The sequence below is a fragment of the Cervus canadensis genome, chromosome 4 (assembly GCF_019320065.1).
Source record: "Cervus canadensis isolate Bull #8, Minnesota chromosome 4, ASM1932006v1, whole genome shotgun sequence".
Taxonomy (NCBI): Eukaryota; Metazoa; Chordata; class Mammalia; order Artiodactyla; family Cervidae; genus Cervus; species Cervus canadensis.
This window is the reverse complement of record NC_057389.1, coordinates 8,798,778-8,807,415: the sequence shown is the minus strand read 5'-3', so window position 1 is coordinate 8,807,415 and position 8,638 is coordinate 8,798,778.

The window sequence follows — 8,638 nt, the reverse complement described above, 5'->3', positions numbered from 1 at the left end:
GGGTTAAAAGTTTGAGATGTGATATTTTACTATTATCCGATTAGTAAATATATGTAATTTAAAGTTTGGTGTCCTGGAAAGAGTTTCAAAACTTAGGGCCAGTGGTTTTCTTTTTTTTTTTTTTTCTTTTTTTTTAAGAGACGGGGTCTCGCTATGTTGCCCAGGCTGGAGTACAGTGGCTATTCACAGGCGCGATCCCACTACTGATCAGCACGGGAGTTTTGACCTGCTCCGTTTCCGACCTGGGCCGGTTCACCCCTCCTTAGGCAACCTGGTGGTCCCCCGCTCCCGGGAGGTCACCATATTGATGCCGAACTTAGTGCGGACACCCGATCGGCATAGCGCACTGCAGCCCAGAACTCCTGAGCTCAAGCGATCCTCCAGCCTCAGCCTCCCGAGTAGCTGGGACTACAGGCGCGCGCCACCGCGCCCGGCGGGCCAATGGTTTTCAAACTGTGTTTGCAGAGCGCCCTCACTGGCTCAGTCTTACTTTCCCTGTACTTTAGTGCTTGTGATCCTGTAGTAGGTAGTGCTATCCCATCAAGAAAAAAGGTTTGGCTAGATCTTTTTAAGCTGGGCGGGGTGGGGAATCCCATTTTCCTTAGCCTTTTAATATGATTTCTGTTTTTAAATTGTTCTTTCCCTTCTTTTGCATTCAGTTTGCTGTTCTGTACTAAACAGAGCATACTTTTGGCCATCATATACCTGCTGATACTATCTTAAAATACACTGCACTGTCACATAAGTCTTTTTTAATAATTTTTTTTTAGCAAAAATCCCATTCTTGGAGGCTCAGCTGACGCACAGGCAGTAGTGAGTTTCAGCCTTGCCTCAGTCCCAGCTGAGCACCTGCGGCTCCTTGGCTTCCGTCTGGCTGCATGTGTACCTCTGGTCCCAGGGCTTCCAGAGTCAGCAGTCGAGGAAGAGAAGACCATGGGGGTGGACTGAAACGTCAGCCCGTTCAGAGCCCCACATCTTCCTGACTCGGGCTCAGCCAGGCTACGGCTGAGACCCACCGAGTCCTGTCCGTTGCCCCTTAGGCCCTTCGATGCCCACACGTGGCTCACCGTGTCTTTTCCCTCCCTGAGATGTCTATTTAAATGATTTCAGTATTGGGGGTGTTGGGAACTTTTAGAAGATTCTAAGTTAACTTTAACAGGCAAGTCGACCTTTCACTAAAGAAAGAGTATTACTTGAGATCTTGAGAAAAGCAACCTAGTTTTACTTATTTTCTCATTCTAACAGACTTCTGTCTTGGGAAGGCTTTTATTCCATTATAAGCATTAAGTTTTTTTAAGGGAACTTTGAAACGACTCTGGCCTAAGTGGTTTGTTCTGTTACAGAAAAGAGGAGGTGAGCCTGTCAGCATAAATGGACTAGAAGAGTTGGGGCGGAGAGACAGCCAAGGCATATGCTACTGTAATGGAGAGAGGGCAGCAAGCGTTAAGCGAATTTGCCTTTTTAAACAATGTGATTTGATTAGGGGAGTGGACGTTGATGAGGAAGATTGCCTTGGAAATATATATGATTATAAATCTGGAAGTGGAGGTCGTCAGCCGTTAAGGACACACCTTCTGTTTTGTAGTGTGCTTTTACAATTATGAAATGGATCTTCTGATACCTTAGAAAAACATTCAGGAATTTTCTAGCTGAGGGACACTCCTAGAAACAAACCAAAAGAAGAAGGGGTTTGGTTTCTTATTTTGAGTTTGCTGGACCCCCACAGTCACTGCTTTACTCTAGTCGAGGAGTGGGGCTGGATGTTGAATTTGTCTTCTCGCCATCGTAAAAGGACTTCGTGCCAGGTTTTGTTAAATGGTTTCAGAGGAAGAGTCTGAAACCAAGTCTGCCAAATGTTGTCACCCTGATTTGGGGTTGTCTGGGATGTTACAGATTTATGGGTGAGCACAGGATGAGAAAAGGGAACTCTTGAAACAGAAGATCGCAGCATCTACTGGGAGAAAAGAGTTGCTGCACAGACAGTGGCATCTTTAAGTGGCTGGGTCACTTCTGGAACAAAGTGCTTTGATGCTTTTGCTTTTTGGGAAAAGTTTAAAAGTTGCCACAAATACTCTTGCGAAAGGGTTCTTACTGTGTGCTAGTTCAAAGAGGAGGAGAACACTGGGTCTGTGATTGACCTTAAGTCTAATTCACTCGGAAGAATATTCTTCACCAAACTTTTACATAAAAGGATTATACATGGAAATGTATATTTAGAAGAACCTTGAATTATCTGTCCTTGGTCCAATGCTTCAGTTAGGGAAAGGAACTTAGGCAGTAAGAAATACTTGAACTTAGTGGAATTCAGACCTTGGCTCAGGATTTAGAGTTGAGATGGCAAATACCAAGCACGCATACCACCATGCTTCTCATCTGTTTACGCGGTAGATGTCACTAACCCTTGAGTTTCAGTATTCGTTCTCTTTCTCGGTCCAGATGTGGCCTCTGTATTTTTCTTAGCACTTTAGGCAGCTGCTAGTAAATTTCAACATTATTGTGGAGATGAAACCTGTTTGCACACCACACCCTCTGTGATGGGTTATAGTGTGAATTTAAAAATAATCTGAATGTTTCTGAGGAGACCCATTTGGAACCCAGTCTTCTAACAAGAGCAGAATTCACCCACAAGGTCCCTACTGAGAACATGCAGGCATTCTGGGGACAAAAGGGATTCAAGTGGATTTTTTTCCCTCCAAGGACATATGCCTGTCACTGGGAGAGGAAGGGCAAGGTAGCACAAGATGCATGCCAAGTGAGTGTTTTGTAGAATAAATATTACTTTAAGAGAAGAGCCTAAATCCTGCAAGACTGAAATCTGAGAACTGTCTTGTTCATTTTTCTGTTAGTAACTTGGCCTATATACTGAATGTGCTCATTTAACATTGCTCATTTGTGTAGAAAGTGGAAAAAAAGTGCCTTTATGGGGAAGTGTGGGGAGATGAAAAATAAGGGGAAGAAGGCACAATCTTAGAGTACTGGAATCTGAGAATGATCAGGGCATGCCAATAATGTTCAGTTGTTACCTGCACCTTTCTTGTTGGTGGCCTGCTAAGATGGGCTGGCCCACTTTCTGGAAGAAAGCGTTAACGTGGAGGGGTAGTGAAACAACTGAAATACTGGAGTTGGGGGCAGGGGAGGTGAGAGCTATGAGGAAATATGAGGATATTTTAGTGATTGGCTTTCTCTTGCATTGCCCTTTATCCTGGGGTGGGATGGACTGGGGCTGACTGAGAGGTTTGCTTTATTTAGGGTCTGAAGTATATTTTAAAATGTGTATTCTTGACATAGTTTAAGAAATGAAACTAGTGTATGGTGTTCTGCTCAAGAAGTTTCCTAACACAGATTGTCTTTTGAAATGACCACCAACAACCCTGAGTTTGTTGGTAGATATCTGTGTTTTATTCTAGCATTTGTAAAGTTTGAGTTTTGTTATTACGTATCCCATATATTTTTAGTGACACGCTCATCTAATGAGAAATTAATGCAGTTGTAGGAGAAAATGTTTAAGGGATTGGGTATTTATAGGAGTAAATACTGTTTCTGGTAGGCCACATAATGTAATCTTGCTAAATGTGACAGATAATAACTTTTTTTTTTAAGGGGAAAAGGGCACATTACCTTTGGTGTAACATTGCCTAACTACTTTTTTTTTCCCCCACCAGAAATTCATTTCTTAAAATGCTTGCTGGATCAAGCCCTCAAAGTAAATAGGTGAAGATTATGTTTTTGTCTTTCAGATTTTCTTTAAACTTTTCTTTTCTTTTTTGAGGAACTTTTTGACTAGAATAGACATACCAGAGAACAGGCAATTGAAAACATGACTTTCCCCACTGGCTCCCAGGTTACTCTGTTTAGAAATTATAGAAAATGCTGCAAATGATAATAATTCCTAATTTGTGAATAGAAAAATTGTAAGAGCTATCTCATTTGTGTTAGGCTACACCTGTGATGTGACTAGTAACAAGAGAAGCTTCCTTTGTATATTGACAGTCAGATATAGTCATAAGGCTACAACCTGAATGTTCAAAGAACTATGATGGATTTTATATAAGGAATATAGAGGCAAACAAATTGAGAACCATTGAGACCAATCTATTATATCTGTGGGAATTAATGCTCCTTCAGATTCACGATTCAACCTTCATTTATCTACCAAATATTATTGCGATATGTTATGTGCCTAGCACAGCACAGGAATAAGTTGTGGGAATACAAGGCGAGTAAATACAGAAGCCATAGTCAAAAACAAATAGTTGTAGCTGAAACTAAATGTTTCTAATTAAATACAGATTTAAGATTTTTTTTTTGAGCATGCAGATGAGAATGGTCCTAATTCTATCTTATATATGGGGAAGGCTTCACCAGGGAAGTCATGCTTGGGTGTGGAGGGTGAAAAGGAGTTTGCCAGGTGAGTAGGAGAGGTGCGGCCTTCCCAGGCAGACGAGAATGCCTGTATGGACAAAAGTTATAGATCTTTGAAAAAAATCTCAAGTGAAGGAAATGATGCTGAATTACTACTGTAAGTTTAATCCATGTTTTCTGGTGAAGAATTTAGCAGTGGAGTTTCAAATCATGGTATTTAAACTGGCAAACAGAATTTTACAAGTAGCACTTCTAATTTGACAAACTTTATTGTAAAGTAGCTTCCCCAGCCTAGTGGAGCCTGTCATCTTTTGTGAGACTCTGTTGTCCAGAGGCTTCAGAGCTAGCTACATATGGGTCTGGCCAAGGGATAAGCATTTTGGCACCAAGTAGCTGGTTTCAGGCCCTGTTTGGGAACGTAGCTGGCAACTGAGTGGCAGTCCAAGACTGACCTTGCGCGCAGTCAGCCTGCTGACTGAGAAAGCCTCGCTTTCTCTGTCCTGCTGAGGACAGAGTGAACGCCCTGCTCTGCAAGCTCCCAAACTTACCCTTAATACATTCTCTTTTAAGGGAATTCCTGTAGTCCAGTGGTCAGGACTCCATGCAGGGGTCAGCCCCTGATTGGGGAGCTAAGTTCTCACAAGTGTGGCCATAAATAAAAACAAATTTTTTAAAAGTTCTCTTTTGAGATTAAAGGATATTGTTTTGGGAAACAATAGCTGAAGCTCTGAGGTTTTGGGCAACTCCATCAGAGGAAACTTACCCACTGTAACCACTCCCGGAATTCTCTTCTGCAAGCCTCTTCCTAGGACTTAAAAGTGCTGTTTGCTGGAAGAGAAGCAGGTGGAAATGTCTGGGAGCTGTTGTTATTGTTTTATGCTAAAGAGTTTTTAATAGTTAACAGTTTATTTCTCAGTTCCCTTCTCTTTGCTTTAAGGAGTCAGCTGTAAACAAGATACTGAAACAGGTAAAATTCTTGGCCCTTCACATCAGGTCCTATAATTGTCATCATCTTGATTCTGTGGTTTTTAAAGATCCTACCCTGGTTCTACCACTTATTTGTAGGATTTGGTTGATCATGAATCTTAATTTCATTTTTTATATAAAATGGGAAAAATAATTTTACTTTATAGTTCTTGTAAGGATTAGATATATGTAATATAAAATACTTGTGACATAATTGTAGCTGAATAAAGTGCAGCCACTGGCAGGAATAAAACAGTCTTTGAAACCCTGATTTGCTTTATCTTTATTCACCTCACAACTGCTTTAGAAAGCAGTATGTTGTACTAATATTAAAGCACTACATTTAAAATTTAAGTATTTTGGATAAACTAGTACAAAATCTCCAATGTGTATGTGAATGTAAGTTATGAAAATATGTTGCCCTTCACATCCAATTAACTGGTGAATTCTGAACTAATAACATCCAAAGTGGTGCAAACATGGTCCACTTGATTGAGGGAAGAAAATATTAGACTAGACCTGCTTTTAAAATAGTTTAAAGTTTTATCCCCAAAACCTTATTTGTTGTATACATCATGTATATAGTTTGCCAATATAATAGTAAATGCATGAAACGTGAATGAGTATACATTATACTGGAGATAATTCAGTTTTTTTTTTTTTAACTTGTTTTTTAAACTCATGACCATGAGTTTGAAAAGCACTGAACTAAACAGCCACATCCATTATATCCTGGAAATTCTTGAGGCCAAAACATTTTCTTAGCATTTTATCTATAATGCTTGAACACAGGCTTGAGATTTAGCAAGGTTGAAAGTAAGGATCATTTAGAAATAATTGTGGACAATATTATTTTGATTCTTTTACTACTTTTTTTTTGCTAGTAATTTTCTTTCCAATGCAGTAAGTTCCTCAGTTTCTTCCATTTGCTTTCCACTTTCTAATTTGAGGTCTTGATACAGTTTGGGGAAGAAAAAGATATTAGAAGAGAACCCACCTGCCTAGATAGGTTTCTGATGTTTTTATCTGTGAACCTTTCCTCGTGCACACTAGATGTTTTTGGCTAGGGACTTCTGAACCATGCGGTGAAATATTTGCTGAGTATCCCATTTGCAGAATCCATTATTTGTGCCTCGAATGAGGTTGTGTTCTTGGTAATGGTTGTTAGTCGTGTCTTTTAAGAAGATGGTAACTGCTCGACCCTGCAGAGCTTCTCCTTTGCATCCCCCAGTTCTTTCAGGCAGCCGTCTAATAATTTGAAGATCTTTTTTTAGAGAAGACTGGCAGAATTCCTAATCTCATAGGTGTGTGACACCTTTACAGAGTATGTCTCCCCAGTGGTCACCTCTCTAGCAGTGACAGCTAAAGTATTCATGTGATTGCAGTCCTATCCTGAGGTGAAGAGAGAGTAAAACCGGAGTCTGTTCTGATACACTTTGTTTTCAGGAATTTCGGCAACAAAGACCTAAATAACAGTGACAGCCGGTGTCTAGAAGGTGGCTGCTTCCTCCCATCCTTCTTGCTCTCCAGCTCCTTGTCCTCTCCTCCCTGACGCTGCTCCAACTTCTAAGAGCCGGAGTTGACGCGCACCCTCTCTAGGCTCAGCTGCCGCAGCTCAGGGCAGAGTTACATGTGGTCCCAGGTGGTCTCTTTCTAGGTCATCCAACACTGTCCTGTCCATCTTTACTCCCATCTTGCTCTCCCCACACTCTACAGTGTAATGTACCCCGGAAATACCTGCAGCCGTTCCTCGCTCATCCACGGTTTCGCTTTCCGCAGCTTCACTGCGAGGTCGACTGAGGTACAAAACTACTAAGCGGAAAATTCCGGAAGTAGTTCATGCGTTTAAAGTGGCACTCTGAGAGGTCACCTGAGGTACGAAAATATTAAACGGACAATTCCGGAAGTAGTTCCTGCGTTTAAAGTGGCACAGCTGTCCTGAGTAGCATGACGAACTCTCGTGTGGTCTCGCCAGTGTCCCGTGCGTTAGTCACACAGCCGCCATCTTGGCTAGCCGCGCGAAAGGGCGGGAGGCGTTTCCGTCCTTCAGTTCAGTTCAGTCGCTCAGTGTCTGACTCTGCGACGCCATGAACCACAGCACGCCAGGCCTCCCTGTCCATCACCAACTCCCGGAGTCCACCCAAACCCATGTCCACTGAGTTGGTGATGCCGTCCAACCACCTCATCCTCTGTCGTCCCCTTCTTGCTGTCCTTATGTTGACGTAATTTGTTGTACTTCGTAGTGGCCCCAACATACAAGAGTAGTGATGCTGGCGATTCAGTCATGCCAAAGAGAAGCTGTAAAGTGCTGCCTTCAAGTGAAACGGTTAAAGTTCTTGACTTAAAAAAAAAATCACATACTGAGGTGAATTAAGATGTACAGATCTACGGGAAGAGCAAATTGTCTACCGGTGAAATTATAAGGAAAAAGAAACTTTTTGGCTTTGCTGTCACACTGCAAACTGCAAAAGTTATGGTCGTGATTGCGTGGTAAGTGCTTAGTTAAAATGGAAAGGCACTGAATTTGCACAGTAAGCTATTTTGAGAGAGACTTCATTCACATAGCTTTTGTTAGGGTATATTGTTATAATTGTTCTTTTTTTATTAGCAGTAGTAGTTATTATTGTTCATCTCTTTCTGTGTCTAATCTGTAAATTAAACTTTCTCGTAGGTAATCATGTATAGGAAAAAACAGTACATATAGGGTCTGGTACTATTCAAGGTTTCACGCATTCACAGGGGGGCCTTGAATTATATTCTTGGATAAGTGGGACTTCTGTAATTGCTGCAGTTAACTTTGCTGCAGTTAGCTCCAGACAGCCCAATTAACCTCCTGTAAGGCATACATGTTACCTTTACCTATAAGAAAGGAGATCCATTTTCATTGTTTCTTTACTCTCCTTAGGAGGAAGCAAATATTTGCATGTACCATACCTGCATGTTTATATCTCTCCACTAGACTTGTTTGGCTGTCATTTCAATGCCCGTTCCTGTTTCTAGTGTGTATTTCTCTTCTTTAGGGTTGTTTTTGCTTTGCCTATGACAGGCTGAGAACCTAGAGGGGAAATTTTCAAATATTTCTGCTGGAGTTTGCCTGAGTTGCAAACAACACCCTTATTTGTCATCTAGCCCCTGTGCAAACTGACAAGGACTGTTGAGAATTTAGCTTATCTTCATTTTTCCTATAGAAATATATTAGCCATCTTTTGATATTTTGCCCCCAAATATTATGACTGGTGCAGCTTACTTTTTCATACTTCGTGAAGTAAAAGCAAATTTGTCTTTTTTTATGCACAGCTGTAGAATTCTT